The sequence below is a fragment of the Lissotriton helveticus genome, chromosome 12, assembly GCF_964261635.1.
Source record: "Lissotriton helveticus chromosome 12, aLisHel1.1, whole genome shotgun sequence".
Classification (NCBI taxonomy): domain Eukaryota; kingdom Metazoa; phylum Chordata; class Amphibia; order Caudata; family Salamandridae; genus Lissotriton; species Lissotriton helveticus.
This window is the reverse complement of record NC_136073.1, coordinates 678,626,871-678,650,624: the sequence shown is the minus strand read 5'-3', so window position 1 is coordinate 678,650,624 and position 23,754 is coordinate 678,626,871. Positions and strand designations below refer to the sequence as shown.

The 23,754-nt window shown below is 44.3% G+C and overlaps 1 long non-coding RNA gene across 2 annotated transcripts in view; it reads right to left on the bottom strand.

The window, feature by feature from the left end:
* The window catches only part of LOC144798450 (uncharacterized), a 1,486,395-nt gene that overhangs the window by 188,670 nt on the left and 1,273,971 nt on the right, over positions 1 to 23,754 (bottom strand). For both annotated transcript variants that reach the window (XR_013603538.1, XR_013603539.1), the window contains one exon: positions 7,066 to 7,154. This is a non-coding gene — a long non-coding RNA (uncharacterized LOC144798450). The remainder of the gene's footprint in view (positions 1 to 7,065; positions 7,155 to 23,754) is intronic.

Sequence of the window (23,754 nt, the reverse complement as noted above, 5' to 3'; positions counted from 1 at the left end):
TGGTGTTAGCGACAGCTAGGTAATAGGGAGATCATTTTATCTCCGCTTTCTTGGCTTTGAAAGCCAAAAAAGCGGAGATAAATCCCTTGATAATATGCCCCTGTGTGTGGCAGTTCTGATTTCATTTTGTTGTTTGCAATAGTTATAAACTTTCCAGACCGTGCAATTCATGGTTTGTTTGCTGTGAGGCAGAATGCTAGTGAATCTCTGCAAGTTGTAATTGCGTTTCTGTAAGAATTTAGCCTGAGTAGAGCATGGCACACAGATGAAAAGGGCAGCAGTAGAGTCTGTGTATTATTGTTTCCCTTACATAGTTGCAGTATCTGCAACCAATCAGTGGCGGCTCCACCTTTAAGGCGAAGGACCGTCGCCCCACTGCTTCAGCTGCAAGCTGAATACAAAAAGTAAAATGATAAAGTGCGTTATTATCATTTTGTTTTTTGCATTCTGCTTGCAGCTGAAGCCAGGTGGGTGGGTCTGAGCTCCCCGTATCACAGGGGGAGGAGTGGTGGCAGCACGAAAAGTTCGCATGACGCTGTGGCTGGCCGGCCGTCTCGGGTGTGCCAAAGCGTCATGCGCACTCTGCATGTTCTCCACCCAGGCTGCATTACAGCCTGCCAGACTCGGTTTGAGTGCCGACCACGTCGCTCAGACCAATCGCAACGCTGCTAAGGCAGCAATGTGATTGGTCATGGGATTTTGGGAGGCTGTGTGCTTCCTGCCGAAAGGAGGACAGAGAAAGAAGAGGCTGCGGCCGGCAGTCAGCAGTAGAGAGGTAAGTGCTATTTTTTGTTTATTATTCCCCCCCTCCCTCGCTCCCCCATTCCCCTTCCCCAGCCCCATAACCCCTGGTCGGTAACATATGCTACTGCCTCATTAAAGCTGCAGCCGCTGCAGGTAAGAGCTTGGGCCCAGCTATGGGGGGGGGGGGGGATTTCAAAATATGACCACAAGGGCAAATCAAATAAATATATAATATTCTCTCGTGGTCCTCTCTCTAAATCTCCCCTTGCCGGCCCACTGCTCTTACTTGCAGCGGCTGCCTCATTGTCAGGTTGTTTTTTTTATTCCAAACTGCTCTACACTCTTTAATTTGCAAGACCATGAACCTTGCACGCAGAATTTGGTTTCTACATTGAGCACTCAAAGATTTTTTAGGTATTTCTGCATCTGATATTTATTATATAATTTACAAATCAGTTCAAATCTGGACATGGTTTGCATTGTTAAATCCAATTTCCTGGATAAGCATAGCACATGCTTTTTTAATATAAATGTCAGTGTTACAAATAGAATAGTGTGAAAACTAGTATCTAAACTGAAGTTTAAGTCATTAAAGGCTGCAGCCAAACAATTTGATCAAGGATTGTTCTTTTGTTTAAAAAAAAAGAATTCATTTTCATCTTAAGTGTAACAGATTGAGCATTCGAACCGTGTTGATAATACTTAATCAAGGAGACTCCCATGTGTCTCAATAGTCCAAATTCTAGTCGTAGCTGTGTCTGAACATTATATTGTGGAAGGCAGAAGATAGGCGGATAGGTTGTACACTGAGTGTTATCCATCAATTGGAAGAGTTTCGAAGGAAAGGCCAGATGACCATAGGTGGTCATTGGAATAAGCTTGGCTTTTGTTACTCTAAGTATTGCTTCTGCTGTAGGGCTATATAGCTATGAGTTAAGCTTTCAAAGGGCAAATATTAGATTACTGGCCTTTTTTCCATGTTTTTCCTACGAATAATCGATAAACCAGTTGCTGAGAACCATACACCCAAGTAGTTATATGTTGCAACATATCATATCTTTAACTGTCCTAATTTCCAGTATTGAGTGGGCTTATTCTATAATTTTCCAAATTTCATCACCTTGGTTTTACCAGCATGAACTTGTAGATTGTTTTCTAAATTATATTTGGGCAGTTTATCCAAAGTGCATTGCATTCCTATTTCAGTTTGATCACGAATAACCAAACCATCTACATGCTGAATAAGTTGAATCATGTGAGTACCAAGTCTCAGTGGAAAACCATTGGAATTCGATAGTGCCCTCCCCATGTCGTCGTTTAAATATTCAATAAATTTGAAGGCAAAACACAGCCCTTGTTTAGGCCTTGGTATATGTCAATTGGTTTGGTCACTTTCTCACTGACACCTAATTTAACTCGTACCCAATTATCAGAGTACAAGGAGATTATTGCTTTAAGTAAGATTGTGAGATACCCAAACTCTTGACCATAGTAGATTACAATCTAGTCTATAAAAAGAGGCGGAACAGTCCACAAAGCAAGCGAACAATGGAGCTCTGAAAGGCAGCATTGAGCGATGTTTCATGTATTATAGGGCTACAATGTTATCCTTCGTGGAAGATTTTTCCCTAAATCCTGTCTGATAGAATGCTATTAGTTTTCCCTTTTTAGCTCATTCCTGAAGTTCATCCAGTAGAATCTCGGCGTAGGCTTTAGATTCCATGTCCAACAGAGCAATCAAACAATAGTTGGTTGGATCAGTGTTGTCACTTTTCTTGTATATTGGCTGGAGAATGGACCCTCTCCATGATTCCGGTACCAGTGCGCTGGTAAACTACGAAATATAAAACGGTGTTAACCACTTGGTCCAGAACTCAATGTCTGCTTTAAAAACTGACGCTGGAAGACCAATTGGCCCTGGTGCTCCATCCTCTGATTGATTGCAATGCCTTCTTTAGTTTAGCAAAAGTAATAAATGATTCATCCACTATTATTTTACTTAATATTGTCTTATGAATTTTTGAGTCCAGTTGTGTACTTATAGGCCTTGCGCGTTAGTGATCCACTGCACCTCTGTAACTCCCCGCCCTTGCTTAAATGGTTAGTTTAACGTGTATTTTGCCCCAGCAAACAGAATAGATGCAAACATCGAGCTTCTATGTGTTTTGTTTTTTCCCTCTAAAGTGTGGCGGAATATTGTTTATTTGTTTGTTAAGCGTTACTTCCAACCTTTTATCCTTTGTGTATCACTGAAGTCATAGTGATTGTGAAAAATCCGAGGGTCACACAAAAAACAAGAACAGCAAATGAACCACATCAGTTCAGCAGGAGAGTGGTAAGGGTGTGGTATGTACCTAGTGGTGCATTTGGAGCATATTGTCACAATTATATTACTAAAACGTGGTGTGGTAGCGCACTGTCGTTTACAGGAAACACTTTTTCCATTGAAATGGCAATACAATTCGCACTGACATACAGTTTTACTGATAAAACTATAAAGCGGACAAAGAATAATGTATTGAAATCGAGATTCAGCAAAAATTTATCAATTGCCCATCACCAAGTAAAGTGTCTTGATTTGCTTTGATCCTATTAAATCTTTGTTCCCACCACATTTTGGTAATGCAAAAAAGTGCTACATTTGTGCTTTCCCAGCTGCTGGCTATGTTTTGAAATATGTGTACAGTTCATTTACAGGTATTTCAATATTTTATGTTATAAAAACAACTGACTTCATACACAGTGGCATAACATAAAATGACCGGGCCCCCTGGAGAATGTGAAGAGGGGACCCTGGGTCTTCCATATCTCACAAATATTTATTGGCATTTGGACGAATAGGCTTCTCTGAAGGGTTGAGGGCCCCCGAAGGGTTGGGGCAACTCTACGCTACAGGGGCCGATATTACGCCCCTGATCCTACAACCTTTCCCTGTGTGCCAGCAAGATTATCAGATAGTTTGCTCGCTTTGCAAAATGCTCTAACTTTGCAGTTAGAGAAAGAAAAGTAAACACATGTTAAAATAACAAGCAGCAATTTGTCAGAAGACATAGACGACATTCAACCTCTGTCATATGTAAACAAAACAAGCACTGACTTTGTTGAAACAATGATGCATCTTACTCCACCAAAGGTTTAAAGTAATTCTTATACGTTTAAGAAACAAATGGAGCGCAATACAAACATACACTTTATTAGCACATGGGGTGTGTGGCAGAGGGCCTCACTCTGCTCACTTACACAAATGGATGTAATTCATATGTCATAATATCCTTTAGTCCAGCACTCCTCAAGGAAGTAATAACAATCTATGTCACACAAAAAAGATTTAATTTTTTCAGTTATTGATATAACTAGGTCGGGGCAAATGACGAATCTTCAGTGGAGTAGTGGTAAATTCTTTATTAATTCCATCAAATTCTTTCTTCAATAAAAACAGACCGTAGCCGTAGCCAACGCATTTCGTCCGACAAGGACTTCTTCAGGGCTAAAATTGTGAAGTTAAGTCGGTCTCTGTGAGTTAGATGGATCACCTCTTTGCTAATATCAATATTGAGCCAGATTGAATTCTCAAAGAAAATATTTCTTAATTCCTGGTATATCAGAAAATTCACTTCTTCAATGTAATTAATATGGAAAATTCACTTCTTCAGTAGAGTCAATGTAGTGCTGCATTAATTATTCTTTTGGATATTCAGAGTGTCTTTCATAATATCCATGAGATTAGATCATTCTTTTATGGTCTCAGATACACTGGGCTTTTATGTCTCAAACATGTGTCTTCAGAGTAGCAGCCGGCTCCGTGGCATGGCATCCATCGCAGTTTTAGGATGTATTTCAAATGTCCTTTGTACTCATAGCTGATGACACTGGGTTATTGAACATGTGATGGAAAGCAGATAACATAGCAGGATTACGCTATCTGCTGGGAAGATCTGGGGAGGCTCCTCCTAAATGGTGGAGGAGTGTCACCACGCCTGCTGCGAGCGCATAAATAAAATGGCATAATAATTCCGTTTTATTTTGCCACCAGCTCGCGCTGTGTATAGCACGAGCATGGGGTGGGGCTGAATCCTGCTATTGGAGGATTGATGCTGACCTTACAGTGTGCATGTCGGGTTGGCCTGCAGGCTACCTACGGCCAGCCTGACGTGCACCGTACACTCAGCAATCCCATGGCTGTGAAACAGCTAGGAGTTTGCTTGCACAGGCCCCAAGCCTCAAAATGAGCACTGGCTTAGCCTGTTCCCACCAATCCTGGAGCTGCTCTAATGCTGTCAGAAAGTTCCAGGATTGGTCAGAAGTCACGTTCCACTGGGCAGGAAAAGGAAGTCCTTCCCTTTCCTGCTCGTGGACGTCACACCACCATCGCCGCAGACTGTTGCATGAAGGTGAGTTGGGTGCATGATGGACACTCCTCCTCCGTAGTTTTGTAGTGTCAGCCACCGCTGAGGAAGAGGCAGGGCTGTTCCCTGCTCGATGAACGTCAATTCACGAACATGCCAGGGGTAGCGGAAGTGACATCACATGTCCGTTGACCGTCAATTCTACTCACACACATGCTTACAAGTACGCACATTTACACTTACACCTACTCACCCTCAAGCTCGCACATAACATACATTTGAAAGCATTTTTTTACTTACCTCAACTGCCAGGAAGGTCATATTCCACAGCTAACTGTACTCCAGTTTTTTATTACACTAACAGTGAATAATAAAAATTATTCACTATCAGTGTGAAAAAATGGAGAGAAACAAAGAGTGGAGCTCCAACCAATGTCAATAAGGACGAGGTGCCACTGTGTTCCTGTAACAGATTTTGCCACCTCTGAGGCCAGGAGTCGCAAAGGTGTGCCAGGGGTTGCACGGGGCAAACCAGGGGTGTCCCTTAACACCTTGAACGCTATGGGGATTTTTCCCCTGTGCTGGAAAAGCAGCAGATGCACTTTACATGACGAGCTGGGCTCGTCATGAGCGTAGCAGGAGGCTACTGCATGACGAGCCCAGCTCGTCATGAGCGTCGAAGGGGTTAAATGACATCCATGCTATCCTTCATTGGGACCACCAAGAAGAGGGTACAGGTGAGTGGGTGCAATTCTGAAGGGCAGCTGGCCTATGAAGGAGGCTGACCTAAGGAAAGAATGATGTTATATTTTAGGTATGGGCTGCTAGGTTTGCAGGAGTATAGGGTGGGAAGTTAAGTAATATTTAAATCATAATAATTAATTGATTACGATTATTACATTGTTTATTAATTATGTAAATTGTTTAAATGAGTTTTTAAAATGTGTAATATATATATTTTTTATATAAAATACTATTGTCTATATTAAGAGTTTTATATTTTTGGGATACGTTTTATGAGGTTATTTAAATATGTAATATGTTTGAACAGAAGTGCTTTTGCTATTGTTACACAGATTGAAGTGGGAATATTAAATGTAACTGTTCCAAAGTCCAAAACTTCCCCTATTGTAGCAAAGGCTGGAGTGGGAATAGTGAATCTTACCCCTCTAAAATCTAACACTTTCCCTATTGTAACACAAGCTGGAGAGGGAATAGTAAAATTTCCCCCTCCGAAGTCCAACGCTCTCCCTACTGTTGCACAGACTGGAGTGGAAATAATCAGGGGCGGTGGGTGACATTTGAAAGTGGTGGGGCGGAAAGTGATTATCATACAGCATCATCGCGAGCGAGCGCAGCGAGCGAGCCCGAACCCCAAAAGGGGGGTTTGGGGGGGTTACCCCCCCGAGAAAATTTTGAAAAAAAAGAAGAAAAATCGTGCATTTTCAAGCAAATTTGAGAAAGCAGGAAGGTTAATAAAGCAATTGTAAAAGTGCAGTTATTACATTAATAGATGGCATAACATAGGTAGCTGCTTACTCAGTATAACCACAGAGCTTCATACATTCCGCCCTATTATGCTCAGGTGCTGAATTCAGACTATAAGACTTTCATGGAAATCACAGCTCTAAGAGTAGAAGAAGTTGCACAGCAGTGTAATGGTTGCCAGGCTCGTTCCGCAGGAGCGCCAGGAACTTGAAGAAAAGTCCACAGTCTTCCCCTACGGCCTTCCGACTCTATAAGACTGTAGAGTAACGAATGGCACACAAGGGGAAAACAGGGAAACAATATACATCTCCAACAGCTCCCCTTCCCACAAAATGACTGCTAAAATACAGCTGTATTACCTCCTGCCTCTCTGTGCCATAGTGGTTGCTGGAGGCACTGAAAGAGACACTGCTTGAGGGCCTGGAGAGTGACCAGATACATAGCCCTAACTCCCATGTAAAAAAATATATAGCATCAGTTTCCTTACCTTTCTTTAACACTGGTGTTTGCTGGGTTGTAGCCGGGATGAAAGAGCAGCAAATGAGGTTGGGGTCCTCTTGTTGTTTGCTGATAAACCTGTCAGTAATCAAAGTACAACGTATAAGGTGCAGTGCAATAATATGAAGAAAAGGATAGTTTTGCGGGTTTGCTGCACAATTTTTAATAGCTTTACTTCGTTATTTTGTACTTTTACACTTCTTAACACTGTCTGGGCATTGGGTGCACCTCAGTAATACTGTTCAATTCCCAAATATAACAATAAACAACAGAAAGGTGACCGCGCAAAAGTCCTACTACTGCGAGGAATCACGTGCAGATGCGTTTTTAGTAACTTTGGAACTGTTTTACCTAGAAACAAATATTTATTGGTCAAACTCTGCCGATTATGTAACAGATGATGGATTATGAGGCAAATGGAGCAAATCTATAAATATGCTAACATTGCTGCAGCCGCACAGTCACATAATTCCAGTGGGTTGTCAGTTAGCAGGCCCCACTGTAAGTGAACCACACATCAAGTGGAATCTCTAACGTTCATGCACCCATCTCTGCAATTCAGTACTGCCACCATATCAAGTGTGGCCCCCTCGAACCTTGAGTCTTCAGTTCAGAACTTTGATAGGCATGTAAGATGCTAAGAAGCACAACATCTGCCTGACTATGAAATGCAGCCATGTTTCTGACTGTGTTAACTGCACGTTTACAGAGGAGCTGGCGCAGCCCCCTCTCTTTGCATTTCTGAGAAGTGATACCAATGAAATTACCAATTTAGTAATTAAAAGTAAAGCATGCCTGGTGATTAAAAATTCGTACATACGATTAAAACAGTAATTGCTACCAGAAACGTTTTTCCAGTGACTAATGACTGAATTAATATTGAACTTTTCCATTGTTCCTCGAGCTTACACAGCCAGAGAGGAGCAATGTCAGAGATTGAATGGTATAGATAGAGCCGTCAATGTGAAAAGAATTAGAAACAAATCAAGCAAGGAAAAGAGGAACAGAGAAAAGCTGAAAGGATGGAGGGAAGAGAAACAGGGAAATTTCAAGAGACAAAAGGAATCGGAGGGACGGAGGGAGCATAGGGGGGGAAAGGAAGGGAGGAAGGATGATTTGAAGGAATGATTAAAACAAATAAGGAAGAATGTAAGGACATAAGGAAAGGGAAAATAAGGGGGAGGAGGGATAAGAAGACAAGGAAACAGTAGATGAGACACATAAAGACATTAAAATATCTTCCTCGCATATAAATTACATACAACATTATTATAAAACAGAATCAGTCATTTCATCCCAAACACTATATCTGCCATAATTCTATAACAACTGTAGACAGTGCACAATATGTTACACAAGATTAAAATGCAATGGTAGCATCATTTGGATAATCTATCCCCTTTGTTGACGCCCTGGTCTGAGTTATCAATTAAAAAAACGTCAATACGGAAAAGACCACACAAATGCTATCAGGGTCGCACAGATGAAATGATACCCTGTCCCGTCATAATCTCCATACTGTTTGTTGTCTAGATAAGATGTTTGATGGATGTAAAAAGAGTTTTCTTCCAAAAGTCCTTGTGAGTTAGGCACGGCACTCTCAACTCGGTGCTCATTGCAATAGGGAGACTCGCCCGAGACCTGAACATTATTCGGAAAACTGAAGCCTAATCTTCAGTCTGAATGCTCTGGCGTTTGGGTGTGCTACCTATGTTAACATTGTTATTTAAATTCAAAAACAACAAACAGCAAATACGGTACATTAGCTGAAATACATAGTGGCAGTAGAGGCACACTGTAAAGATGCGCGGCCGTGAGGTGCACAGAAAAGATAGCATCCGTTTATTTGCACCTGAAGAAAATGAGCAGTGATAAGCAAATATGAGCTGCAAATAAGGAGTGAAGATTCTTGCTATTTATGTGCAGTGGCGTCACTAGGGTTGGTGTCACCCGGTGCGGGTAACTCATGGTGTCACCCCCTCACGACTTACCGCATGAACTCGAGTCTCTGCAATGACGCTGAACATCCTGTGATTCTACGCAAGTAACTTAATCTCCCCGTGCCTATCAAAAAATTTATGTGTCTTCATGTAATGCAACTGGTGCTATGTAAAGCACTCTGATACCCGATTCAGGTCAAGTACGTGCTATATAAAACTCTGTATGATATCCGATTCGGGTCAAGTTTGTGCTATATAAAAGTCTGTAAAATAAAAAAATAAGATGTAATATTGCTTAACCTGTAGTCTGTCGGCTTCCACCACCCCACCCCCCTGCTCATACCTGTGCAAGCTGGTACTGGGTCTAACTCGTGAATGCACAGTACCAAAGCTGCCAAAGTGTCCGATTGCTAACGTGTGACATTTTCATAATTGAAGTGTAATTATGAGTGACATTCAACGACTACGAGTGACACTTTCTACCAAGCAAACTCAAGCAATGAAGAAGTGCAAAACATATAAATAACAGACCTCACACCAATTTGGGCAACGAAAAACTCAGATCTTAAAACTGCTGTAAAGTGGTAGAAATGGAAGGGCACTAACCTAGTAAAAAGCAGTAGCCCACAGATAATCATCATAAAATACAATTTCATGTTCATGTTCTTTCTTTCCTTCCTTCTCCCCTTTTATCCTCTTTCTTGCTTTTTCCCTCCTTCCCATTGTCGCATTTTCCATTTTCCTCTCTAGTAAACTTTTTTCTTTCTCTTTCCTCACTCAAAAGGTAACAGTGGTTAAACGGGTTAGCCATGTGGCATCATTTGGGATCAAAGCGTGCATGATGTTACTTCCGCTACCCCAGACGTTTGGACTGACACTTTATAAAGCTAACTTTCTCTGTATGCTAATAGCACCAAGAGGCCTTATTGATCCAGAGCCCCTGTGCTGGCGTCTCTGGAGGGCGAAAGGGCGCCGTAAACTGCCATTGACCCTGGCTGACTTTAGCACCCCATTCGGGACACAAGCACAGATGTCCACGTGCAGCTATCAATGTATAATTGGTCTAGTAGTTACTGCCAGACAAGGTGATCAGGAAGGTGCAGCTAAACCTGCTCGAGCAATGTACTGAAAAAAAAACGTCTCTGGAGCGTCCAGGCAAGGAAGCACTTTCCTGGCTCCATTCATTAATTGTATTGCCCCTTTTCTGCAGTCTTGGCCACGGTGCCCAGCCCCACTCACTTTAAGTATAGATAGGTCAGTTGCCCTCGCTGCCTGCACCCTTCGACCGCTGGTGTGTGAAAGCTGCTGCCTGCTATAGCATACGCTCTAATTATGTTTTGAAAGGTACAGGTGTTGGTGATTGTGCATTTAAACTTGTAGAGCAGCAAATAAAACAAAATGCTGCACAACCATTTAACGTGCCCCCAAACAGCCCCCACTTTGGTGTAATATCGGCGAAAAGTAAACACCGTCCTGTGCATAAGACCCAGCAAGGCCTGCAGGCAGCCAAAATAAACTAAAGCAAAAACCACTGACCCGCACAGTAACTGGCCTCTCGGGACTCCTGCAGTGCACATATGGAAAAGGCATGTCACTTTTTTTTCTTGCACTTCTTTGTCTCGAACCTAAGTTTGTCCTTTCTGCAATTGTGCGGGAAGCCATTCGAGATAGTAACTGGTCTGCCAGATAGGCAGAGGTGTCAGTCGAGATGGCTTCGTAGATAATGCTGCTAGCCTTGAAGGTGGGACGAGCTTGCAATTGGAGCCAGTGAAGTTCTGTTAAGATGATGATGGAGGGCTCATAGGTTTTTTCAGGCCCTTTACCTTGCATGCTCTGGTCCCAAAGAAGAGCCAATGTAGAGTTTTGGAGGCTGCAGAGCAAGACTTTGCCGAGATCTGAATGCAAAAGTACAAGACCGAAGACCTTGAATGACAACACTGAGGTCCCTTTTTGGTGGATGATTTTACACTCTATAGTAGAGAGAGCTATCACCAAGGCATTTGAAGTGTTTAAAGGTGAGATCAATTTCACAAGTACACTGAGCGAAAGTTACTGCCGGCCGGGGTAATACCGCGCAAGCATCACAGCGCGACTACCCTTCCGCCCCCTAGGCATAGTTATTCGACTGGAGTACTGTCTTGGAATATTTGTTGGACAGTCTCCATCCCTGGCATTTGCAATTCGGGCGGCGGTGACTCGGCAGCGCCCGAGGCCACTCAGGTGCCATGCTGCTGAAATGAATGATGCTACCCGTGAGAATTACAGTATTCCTGCTGTGTTTTTAATACACAGCAAGCCAGAGCAGCGTAACCAGATTGGTGTCACCCCATGATGGGGTGACACCCGGACGTGCTGCGGTCCGCACCCCCCTCGGTTACAATTTTCCTTCATGGAATATTTAGCAACGTTGTTAAACACTAGGATATTTCTGCCTTTATACGGGGTCTCAGAGCATTCCTTCCTGTGTGAAGGGACTCGTTCAATCATATTGGAAGTAAGCCACACCAAACTTCCAATAATCCATGACTGTAAACAGGTACTCCGTGTTACTTGTTGAACTTATGAAACACAAGAGGACATTATGCCTCATTTAAGGAAATGAAGAGGCAGGCTGTGGTTATGGAGAAGCAAGTCAACATGACGTACCCTCCAGAAAGATCAGTATAAAATAATGCAAATTCCGAAATTCATATACATTGCTGAATGGCCAGTCAGGTTGTCCATGTGTACACTTATTTTGGTCCATATGCCAATATCAACCTGAAAATTCGAGCTAGGGCATTATTGTGACGCCAGCCTTTATCACCCATATCTACACATCACTGTTGGCATCTGCATACAAACTATAGTCCTTCGGTTTGACAGACCTACTCTGTCACAGACTGTACTGCAAAGCATATCCTCAGTACAATGAAGTTCCGAACGAGGTTTTGACAAACATGGTGAAAATTTTTCAGGGCTGATGGCCTCGCTTTGCCATTATTTAGTCGTTTATCCTGACTACATTTTTCAGCGTCATGCCAGTAAGTGGCACATTCAATAAACTCCTAGGTTGGGATCGTTTGCTTTCGGATATCTGTTATGTTCAACCCAGTTTTCTTCACTAATCGTTTCCACCTGGTATTAGTACCCATTTAAACTGAAATGAGGTTTCAGCTACTACTTAAACAACTTGGATGGGCATAGCAGTTACTGTTAACCTGGGATTACCAGAAGGAAAACGATCAACTGCCCGTGACTGTAATCCCTCAACTTGACAGGCCCTTAAAATATTCACATTTATTATCCTGGAAGCTTGGCCGTGGCACAACAGGGAACGGGGGTTTACGATAAAACACACACTCACATACAATGTTACTGCCAGAAGGAAAACTGCATCCAGTCAAGAGGATGCGAGCCAAGCAAGGCCTCGCGTCCCCCAGACCTGCCTCATGAAACCTTCACTGTGAGCTGCGGCCTTAATTAAAGCGATAAAGTCCTACCAAAGCATTCAACAGAAATATAGCTTGGTGGAATGAGAGTGAACTGAAAGCCTGCTAAAAACACTCATATTGCAGTCTAGGTCAGGTGGGGTTCCGAGTGCTGTCGCCGCTGATTTATGCAGCCCCGTTAGACATGTTAAATATAGTAATAAGGCCCCAAGCGCGACCTGGCTGTACATCGTCCGTCACTTACTTTTTTAATTTTCGACTCAATCACTCAAATAATTGCACAGCACAATGTCGCTCTCTTAATCTCTCTAAGCTGCTCACGTGGACCTGGCTGCACACCGTCCGTCACTTACTTTTTTCGACTCAAATAATTGCACAGCACAATGTTGCTCTCTCAGTCTCTCTAAGCTGCTCACGTGGTGAGTCGCGATGAGACAGAGAGAGCCGGCCCCCACCCCCACTTGCAATTTAACTAATTACTACACCGCGCGCACGTCCCCAAATCGGAATGGCCATGGCCAATCACTGAATGGCTTCATATGCTGAAGTCACAGTGATTGGCCATGTCCATGAAGGGCTCGGCATCCAATAGTGGATTGCCTGTCCTTCAGCGCGAGGTGGACTAGCCAATCCTGGGGCAGCATAAGCGCCAGGATTGGCTAGGGGGGCCCACAGACTCCTCGCCCTGGCGCGGTGCCTTCTCAATCAACTGGAATAAAGACGCACCCCCCCCTGGGTCCGTGCTGGTCAATTCAATTGCCGGTAATACGCATGCGCGGGCAAGTTTCTGCCCTGAATGCGCAGCCAACTCGAGTCGCAGGTATTTGTTGTTATTGTTACCCAGGTTACCAGGCCAGCCCCACCCCCCCCCCCCCTGCGCACTCCCGATTAAATCGTGTCTGTCCCGATCCCGAAGCGCTGTGCTGCGCTTCATTTTAGATGCTCTCTCTGACTCTGACTCAGAGTCAGAGAGTGTGACTGTCGCAGCTGCAGGTGCGTCCACCAGGCTTAGTGGGGCTACGCCCCTACGCCCCAATGGACGCACCGCTGCTGGAAATAATAAATGTTGCCCTTTAAAATCCAATGCTTTCCCTACTGTTGCTCAGACTGTAGTGAGAATAGTAGTTTTTACCTCTCCCAAGTCCAACACTTTTCCTGTTGTTGCATAGACTGGAGTGGGGATAGTAAATGTAACCCTTGTGAAGTTCAACTCTTTCCCTACTGTTGTATAGATTGGTGTAGGAATAGTAAATCTTTCCCGCTCCAAAGTCCAACTCTTTCCCTACTGTTGCACAGTATGGAGTGGGAATATTAAATGTAACTCTTCCAAAGCCCAAAACATTCCCTACTGTAGCACAGTCAGGAGTGGGAGTAGTAAATCTTACCCCTGCGAAGTCAAACGCCTTCCCTTCAGTTATATAGATGTGAGTGGGAAAAGTAAATGTAACCCATCTGAATTCTAACGCTTTCCCTATGGTGTGCAAACTGGGGTGGAAATAGTAAATGTAATCCCTCCAAAGTCCAACCCTTTTCCGACTTTTTATAGTCATTTTAGTGAATGTGTTTTACATTTTTAATATTGAATTATTGTCTGAATTAATTTGATATATTTTTGTTATTGAAGTGTTTATATATTATGGTTTTATTTTGTGTGTATCATATATATATATATATATATATATATATATATATATATATATATATACGTCTATATATCTGTGTGTTTATATAATTATATCTTTATAGTATTAAATATTAGTGGAATTTATTTTACATGATATTCCATTTTTATATTAAAATATTTAACATTTACTACTTTAAACTATTTATATGAAAAAATCGAAATTTGTGTATATTTTTTGACGATATTAGTGTCAATGATATTTGTTTCTGCTATTTATGTATTTACCTTTAAAAGTATAGGAACATGATATTTTTTTGGGGGGGCATAACAGTTGGCTTGGACCTGCCGTGAGGGAAACGGCATTCTCAACACTTCGCCCCTCCATCACCTTGTCACAACCAGAGCCGTGAGGGCAACGGCAGCAGCCTCTTACACGCCGGACCCGGTGCAGCAGCAAACTACATCTCCCAGCTGCCCCAGGGGTCCGCCGCTGCACCCGTGACGACAGCGACGCGCCCGGAGGCGCCTTAAGGCGGAGGAACGCCTCCCGCCCCGCGGGACGCGCGCGGGCGGCGCCGGGCTAAGCCCAGGCAAAGGGCAGGCCGTCTGTGGCCGTCCGGGGCAGGACGAGGCTGGGCTGGGCCACCCCCTTGACACTCCATCTGAATACTGTAAGACTCAAGACATTGACCATTTGGTCATTTTCTTGTGACATTTTATCTGCTGTTATTTTAATAATATATAATTAGTTACATTAGTGGCCCTGTGTAACACTGGGCCTTGTCCTAAACAGTCAAGCTCTAGTTTTAATCTGAAAGGGGGTCTCACTTAGGTTATACCCCCTCCCATTCCGTATCCTCTTTGGTGCATATAGGCGTTTGAGCCATTTCACTCTTGGGTATGTCCAGTATGGGGAAAATCACCAACCCTTCCCTTTCACGCCCCAGAACCAGGCAACAAGTCGCCACGACCCAACCACTCCCGACCCTTACAGCAATTGACCTAATGCTCCAGAAAACTATAGGAGCAGTAGCAATAGCCATTGAAGATAGGGAAAGGCATTTATCCTCAACCCCTGCATTAGTCCTCCCACGGTTAGAAGGTGACGCCTCTATGACCATTGCTAATCCGTTTGAGTCGACCGCTTATCAAATGCCCTCCTTCTTTGAGTTACTGTGTGCTCAGATCATACCGGAGGTGATTATCTCTGATCAACCTTCTCCATTGGCTCCCCACCCAACAGAATCTAATGACCCAGAGCCTAGTCCAAAAAGGAAAAAATCAAAACCCACTAGAAAATACACGAAGAAGAAGAAAATACATTCTCCCATGAGAGCGCAGTTTGAGTCAGTTCCCCCCCTGTCCCACCTCTGCACCACCTCTTTGGGTCACACATCTGATGACTGACTTGCAGGCTTACATAGAACAAGTAATTAGTTCCTATGTAAAACCCTTAGCATCAAGATTAGATAGAATCCTGTCTCTTGTCACCAATAAATGTCCAGGGAAGCCCCAGTTAGTTAGTTCACAGGGGAACCACAATACAGGAGTGGGTAGAGCTCCTATTCCGGGTACTTCTGCGGCCACGGGTTTGGTGGGTAGTACACATACACAAATAACCAAACCATCACATGTTATGGCCCATGTAGTTGTGCAGAAACCCACTAGTGTATCAAACAGATCTGCGGGTACCCTTTGTCCCTCTGAGGCACCTAAAGCAATAGTTCCATCAACTTGTGCCCCCCTCTACCTTCGGCAGCACCTGTGATCCGGCCACGTGCTGATGGCAAACCCATGCCCCCTGTCTCCCAGAAACGTCAGGTAGTGAGCTCAATAAAACCTGCTCCCCGCCCCCAGCTACCGCCTGAGGCCATGCCTTATGTGGTGGTGCTTACGGGAGTTCCACCCCTGGAAACAAGCTCCACCGAATCCTACCCAGAGCTAAAAAATAAAATCATATCATGGCTAAATCGGCATAGACCTATAGTAGGACCAGGGCAGGGGGAGATCCTATTTGCACGTAGAGTCAGCTGGCTAGGCACTAGACACAAGGATATAGGAGGCGACTGTGTGATCATTAATTTTAGGGACACAGGGGTTAAACACATCCTAGGCAATGGTGGGTTGGAAAACACGAGCAAAATTTGCACCCACCACTTGGGGTACTTCTATCCACAGACCATGGCGCAGCCCCCTCCTCCTTTTGGTGGGTATGGCTTGGACTATAATGTGCCAGTGGTCAATAGATATAGGGCCCTGAGCCACATCGACTGACTAACATCACAAGGAGATGACAATACTATGCCCAGTCATTCTTCGGAGAGGCTGATTGAGGGAGGCTCTAGTAGCAAAATAGGGCCTGAGGATTTAAATCAGTGCCCCATAGAGGTCGGCATTTTATCCCCATGGTCACCAACGATCTTGAATGCTTCTGGGGGGGTCGGGAGTCGGGTGTCTGTCAGGGCGGCTTATTACCACCCTTTGACTCACACCCTGAACCCCCCATCGGTCAGGGATCTTATAGTCATTCTCTGATTGGGTCCTGGAACATCGCAGGGCTGGGGGCAAAATTGCCGATCCCGGAGTGGGGAGACTTGATGGACGGCTACGACGTATGCCTATTCCAGGAAACCTGGCTCCTGTCCGCCCCATTTAGGGTAGGATTCGCGTCCTATCATATACCGGCAGTGCAGGGTCCCAGGGGAAGACCATCAGGAGGATTGTGTATTTGGGTAGCAGTGCACCTGGGGTGTTCAGTTAAGATAGTTGATACACATAGTCCAGACATCCTTTGTATTCTTCTTACACTTAAGGATGCCTCGGTGGTGGCCGTGATTAATATTTACTTACACCCAATTCCACTCAAGCTAGGATTATCAACCCTAGAGGCCCTGGAGGCATTACTCTCATCCTTCCCCTCCTCCTACAACAAGGTGATAGGTGCAGACTTTAACTGTCACTTTGAGCCACTCTGGGGGATTTCCTCGGTCACGACCGAGGAGGACGAGACTTGGTCAATCTCTGAATGCCACACGTATCCAGTAAAGCGACTATCGCCATTGGTCCTTGCAATCAATAATTTGGTTGTAACTAATTCCCTTAGGGCATGCAATGGTAGATTGTCACCAGACATACCGGGTGCTCACACTTTTAATAGACCAGACAGAAGCACCACAATAGACTACATCCTGGTCAACGTGGAATACTGGGCAAAAATAAAAACGTTTAGGGTAATCCCCAGGGTCGAGAGTGACCATAATCTTCTAACGCTGGAATTGGCCACCCATCTAGGTGCACATAATATACAGAATGCAGTGGAACCCTCACAAAATGAGAATTACCTGCAAATGGCGGGAGGTAGACAAATTCGCTGGGCGAAGGTGGCATTAGCCCCGGATACGCTAGCGGAAATCTATAATCAGGTAGCAGGGGCCCTATTAGCGGCCAGTGAAATGACAGGGCCTAACTTAGACCCATCAAGTCTCCTGGCCCTCCAGCATATTCATAATGAGCTTCTTTCCGCACAGGTAGATTATTTCTATACCTCTAAGCCTGGTAGGTCTGGGGCCCGGAAGAACGAACACCACTGGTTTAATAAAAACTGTAGGGCGGCGAAAACTATCCTGGTAAAAGAGGTAAAAATGGGGTCACCCAGACGGATTAGGAAGGCTAAACAAAACTATAAAATCTTAGTTACAGAGGCCAAATCTGAATGGGAGGCGGATAGATGGGACAAGGTGAACAGGGCTCTTGCTGCCCGGGACTATAGATCCTTCTGGAACTTGGTCCGGGAGGGATCGGCGGCAGAGACGTCAGCCATACTACCCAACCTCAGTGAGGATACGTGGCTTGCCCATTTTAAACCCTTATACTCGCTTGGTCCCTTAGACGATTCAGCTGCTGCAAAGGAACTAACAAGACCATTGGCTCCTGTGCCCTTGAGGGGTACAACTCAAGTCAGCTATCCTTGCACATTGCTGGAAGTTAATGCAGCGCTTAAAAGCCTGGCTGCTGGGAAAGCTCCAGGCCTGGATAGGATCCCTGGTGACCTTTACCGGTCTGAACAAAGGGTCTGGGCGCCCTACATGTGTGTCCTGTTTAATGCCATTATGCAGGGTCTGGATATCCCCAGTACATGGCTGGGTGCGGAAATTATCCCCATATATAAGAAGGCCTGCCCTCTCAATCCTGCAAACTACCAGCCCATCAGTTTGATCGACGTATTACAGAAGCTCTTCGCTCGAGTCCTGCTGTCCAGGTTGCAGAACTAGATGGATGACCACCACATCCTAACCTCCCTGCTGGCAGGATTCCGGGCGGGAGTATCCACGATCGACCAACTGTTCAGGCTCCAGCTCATATACTGGAGGACTGTTGTTCTAGGGGCAGGTAGTTTGTTCTTGATCTTTGTGGACCTTAGGTCCGTATTCGACTTAGTTAATAGGGACAAGCTTTGGGCCCTGCTTTCGGAGCTGGGTGCCCCGACCTATTTGTGTGACCTTCTAAGACGAATGCACGAGTGCAATTACGCCAGGGTCAGGTTTGGAAAAGGTGGGGAGCTGTCGGCCCGTTCCCTGTTGATAAAGGCGTGAGACAGGGGTGTGTCCTAGCCCCTACGCTCTTTTCCTTATATCTTAATGGGTTGATCGCACACCTAGCGGGCGTTAGGGACTTGGATTCCCCCAGCCTAGCAGGGCGGAAAATACCGGCACTAATGTTTGCTGATGACACCCTCCTATTATCAAAATCTTTTGGGGGTATACAGCGAACATTGGAGGCTTTTTGTGGCTTCTGTAGGATGAGGGATTTGGAGATCAATGTCTCCAAAACCAAGTATATGGCGTATAATCCTAATATAAAAAAAAAAACTGTCCCCACCCCCACATGGATGGATTGCCTTTGGACCGAGTGTCCACATTTAATTATCTGGGGGTTATCCTTAATGATAAAATGGACTGGTCCTCACATGTAGCCAGGGCGAATTTGAAATTGTCACAATCCTCGGGTGGTATCTTAAAAGTTTTTAACAAAACATCTCAGAAACTAGTGGGTCCGCCGGTTGAAATATATAAAGTGCAGGCGCGAGGGGGTGCGATCTATGGGGCGGACCTCTCGGGGCATGCTAGTACTCCCTCACTCTCCCTTACGGAGAACAGTTTCATCAGACGGATCTTGCGACTCCCCAGGAGCACCCCCTTAACTCCTCTAAGGTTCGATCTTGGATTAGTCCCCATACAGGATATTGTTTCGAATCGTCCACTGCTATACTGGAGACGGCTTTTGTCCACTCCGGAATTAGAGAGCTACAGAGAGGACCTGCGCGATCTCCTGTCTGTTAGTGGTGCGGGAAAGATCCCATGGCTGAGTCATATCAAACATCTTACTCTAGCACTCGGAATGGGGGATTTGTGGTTGTCCCCTGAGGCGGCCTGCCCCCAGATCTCAAAAAAATCCTTGAGGCTGGCTTTAAACCAACATCGCCTCGCTAGTGTATTTACAAATCCTTCCATGGGTAGGTTGACTGAGCACTTTCTTGATTTCAAGGCACTCCCAGGATTTGAGAAATTCTTGGACGTTAATCAGCCTCCACTGGCCAAGAAATTATATATCCAATCTAGGCATGGCTCACTGTCGCTTAGGGGCCTCACTTATAAGTGGACTGGGAGCTCACAATTAGTGAGCACTTGCCCCAGGTGCGGGGCTGCAGAGGAGACAGATCAGCACGTTCTGCTCTTCTGCCCCTCGTACCACGGTGCGAGGGCCAAATGGATAGTCCAGTATTGCAGGGCCAGGGGTCTCAGAGACTTTAGGGCAGTGCTGAGAATCTTAAGAACGGACACCATGGCCCTGGCTGTGTTTGGTACATCAAGGTTCCTTTTATCTATGTGGTATATCAGGGGTGCAATCTTAAAAGGAAGCCCAAAACACTCCCCAATAGCCAAGGGTTCTCCTCTTGATCATGGTAGAGGTATTCCCCCTTCTGGAAAACTGTGCGGGGCCCCAGCTATTATTTTATGTCTGTTTTTATGAGACGGGTGTATGGCCCCATATTGTATTCATTGTCCTTCTGTATATTTTATGATACTTTTTTATTGTGAAGTTTTTAAACAGTTTTAACTTGTATCTTTTTTTTTTTTTAAATCAGATTATGAAATTGTAAATTGTCTTTTTATGGTTTTTAACCGAAAATAAAAGCTTTGACTGACTGATATTTTGGTAAACAATATTTTTGACACAATATTTGTGTCAAACGATATTGTTTACCTCAATATTGTATCAGTGATCTCCATCTGTGTGATGATTTGGGTCCATAGAATGGACCTGCATACTTTGGTCCCCTGACTAGAAATATAACTTGAAACTTGGCTGTATGCCATGCCTGGGGTGGGCCTTCTAGACATTGTGATTCTCACTTGTGTGCTGTCTTAACTAATAGGATTGGTAGCACTAACAGCGAGGACGGTCTATGCATCACCTTCTTACTAGCTTGAAGGAGTTATGTGTATCTGAGTTACCAATGACTCCTCTTCCGCTTCAGCACCAAGAAGATATGCTACAGTAGTGGCCGACAGAAAGGAATGCTCCAGGGAGACTGCCTGACACTGTGAAAACCAGCCCACCTGGTCCTGAAATGGCTGACCGTGGTTACTTGATATTTCTTGTCTTTTTTTCCCCAATAGGCCCATTGCTAAGTTGGGCCCCTTAGGTGGCATCACTTTTCCCACACCTTTCTGTGTGCACTGGGTGTAGACAGGTTGTCTGGCAGAAATGACTGAAGTCCCAGAACATTCTCACATCACAAATAAACAAGCCGACACAAACAATAATTCCCCTGAAGCACACCACCATTGGACACTGACAGGCACTGTCACTCATACCAGACTCCATTCACATATAGCACCTGCTGCATCCTCTGATTGACTTCGTGGTGTGCTACACAGAAGCAGCAAAATGTACAAAGCATTGTAATGGTTGCAAACGCTCCAATTCAGCCTTTGCAACAGTTACAATTCATTTGCTTACGTACTAATCCCATTTTTAAAATTGGAAACGTTTTTCAGACTCCTAACATGGGATTCTGAATGTACACCGATTTAGCATCTGGAGGGAGAGTATTGTAGGCGCCCCTTCCATATACCAAATCAGCACCTCAACTCTCAATGTTTAATTACTGAAATCCAGTCACAGAACCTTGATTTTTGTTTTACTAGCGCCTCAAAGGGAGTGGTAATGCATTCGCAAATGGGAAGGGCCACGTTTCCCTTTTGAATGTTAAAATAAAAGTTTGTTGAACAGTAGGCAGTAGTCCGGGGGACCACAGCCAAGTCTTAAACAAAAAAAGTAAACTTTTCTTTTTAAATGGAATCCTATTTTCTTTAGGGAAAACCGGCTGTATTCAGAGAACATCCTTTATTATAAACGCTGTCTCAGACGTAGTGGTCTGCTGACCCCGGCAGGCCACCATCCCTTTGATGTCCTCCTAGTGAGTTGCAATTTTCAGCCTACCTCATTAACGCTCGTGAGCTAGGTCAGATTCTGACCAGATATGATTCAGGTTGTTTAAGAACCAACCATTAATTCATAGGTCGGTTCTTAAAAATATTTACTGGTCGCAAAAATAGTGGTTGCAGTTTTCCAGTAGTATTTTGCTATCAGATATTCGTACATCTGGCTCGGAAGGTCCCTACAACATGATAGGGTTGTCCCAGATGGATGGATTCTTTCTCTCTCAGATGGTGATGGTATGCTCACTCAAATTGAGATAATGCCTGCCTGGCATAAAACTCCTCACCTTATATATGGTGATGTTTCCCAGACCTTATCGGTATTCTGACATAATGTCTCCCTTTTAAAATGATGGTGATGAAACAACCCAAGCTGAGATGTTGTGTTTCAGCCACAGTTAATATGAGATGGTATGGCCCTCTCCATTTTTTGCATGGATGGCAATTCTACTATAGATGCTGATGCTATGTTCCAAGCCCCTTGCCCATTTGTTGATGTATCATTCTCTGACCGGATGGAGTCTGTCTGAGCAAGTAAAACAACTCAATGAGGTAACGCTCCTTGCCGATGTCCCCTGCGATCTGCAGACCACAAGTCTGAATCTAGACAATTCCAACTCAGCCTTGCATACTTCTGAGGTTGGTAGATAACGCACAATTACATTCTGTAATATCAACGCCTGTTATTAACATCACCTAGCAAAGTCAGGAGTGTGATATGAAGTAGTATGTAAAAGCAAGTTATATATTCTTATTATTATGGTACGTGATATATGTGATGGGTTCGCTGCTCGACAGAATATCTTTGGTAATGGGTCACTTTCTTTCTCATTCGTTTTAATTTTTCACGTGGCTTTTTTATATAGTTCCCCTTTCTTCTTAAGAAGCCTACTATGATATAATTGTATATTTGAAATAAGGAACTAATTTCTATTTTTTATTGTACAGATAATTATTGCTCAAGAAAAAAACTCAAGTCCTGAAGATGACCGTAAAATAATGTATCGGTCTAAACGCCGTTGACGCTTCTCTGTGGCTTAATTTGTACTAGGGACACAGTATTTATGTTTATGTTGTTCCTTTATTCTGATATGTAGTTTTTTTGCCACATGTCTGGTCTGTATGTTTTCCCTTTTGTAAACCAGCGTCTTTTTGTCTTGAGCTAATCTGTATGTTTATGACTTTTTTTAATACTTTCTGAAATTTGTTATAATAAATATCTGATTTTGCTAATAGCAATTTGTTTAGAAGGGGTTTTTTATCACTATTTCACTTTTTCTTTTCAAACTATTGGATGTATCTCCAATTTTAATGTTCTCTCTCCCTGAACCTCTTTGTTAGTTGTACTGATTACTTGTCCCGGGTTCGGGGTTTTGGACAGCCCCTGTGGTTGTTAATCACGACAGAATATCTCAGCACAAATGCAGTTGTCCAACACCAAGTGGTGATGGTACACCTCTCTTTAGCTCAACGTCCTCGCTTGCGAAGATCTTGTATTTCTCTTACAGACAGTGAAGATAGCTCCAACTCCATGTGCTGAGAGTGTCTCCTATGGCTGCATTCAAAACCCAAATCAGCCCTAAATAATTGCACAACCATCTCCACAGCTCCAGCAGCCATCGACAAGAATGAGGCCACAGGGGCATGACTGGGTCTTGACACCCATTCTGCACTGAAAGCTGAATGCAGCCCCTGGAACAATGCTTGCAAGACATGATGGCCAGTCCAACCCTAGTGTCTCTGAAGAGCAAATGCTACATTCCTTCAGCAGATGACAATATGCTCCATCCATAGTGTGAGCATCTCTGCTGTATCTGCTCAATCCCAGGTTCCACCATGAGAGGCTGGTGACACATCCCCTCAACTAGGCAGGATAATGTCACCTCAACTAATAATAAAAAAAATAATACTGAGCTTATAAAGCGCCTGGTTACACTAGCCAGTGTGTCCCCGCGCTGTGCCGCTGAGGAACCCGTCCTGGCCTGTTCCTGTGAGGTGCCCACTCCTGGGCACCCCAAGGTGAAGCCAGGCATCCTAGCGGTAGGGCCGGTGTGGAGATTAAGCAAGCTATTGCCCAGAGTTGCAGAGTGGGACCCATGATTAGAGTAGGCACCGAGGCAAGAGAATTATCGGGTCCGAGGACATTGAGCCAATAACCTGCCGCGACGGGAATTGAAC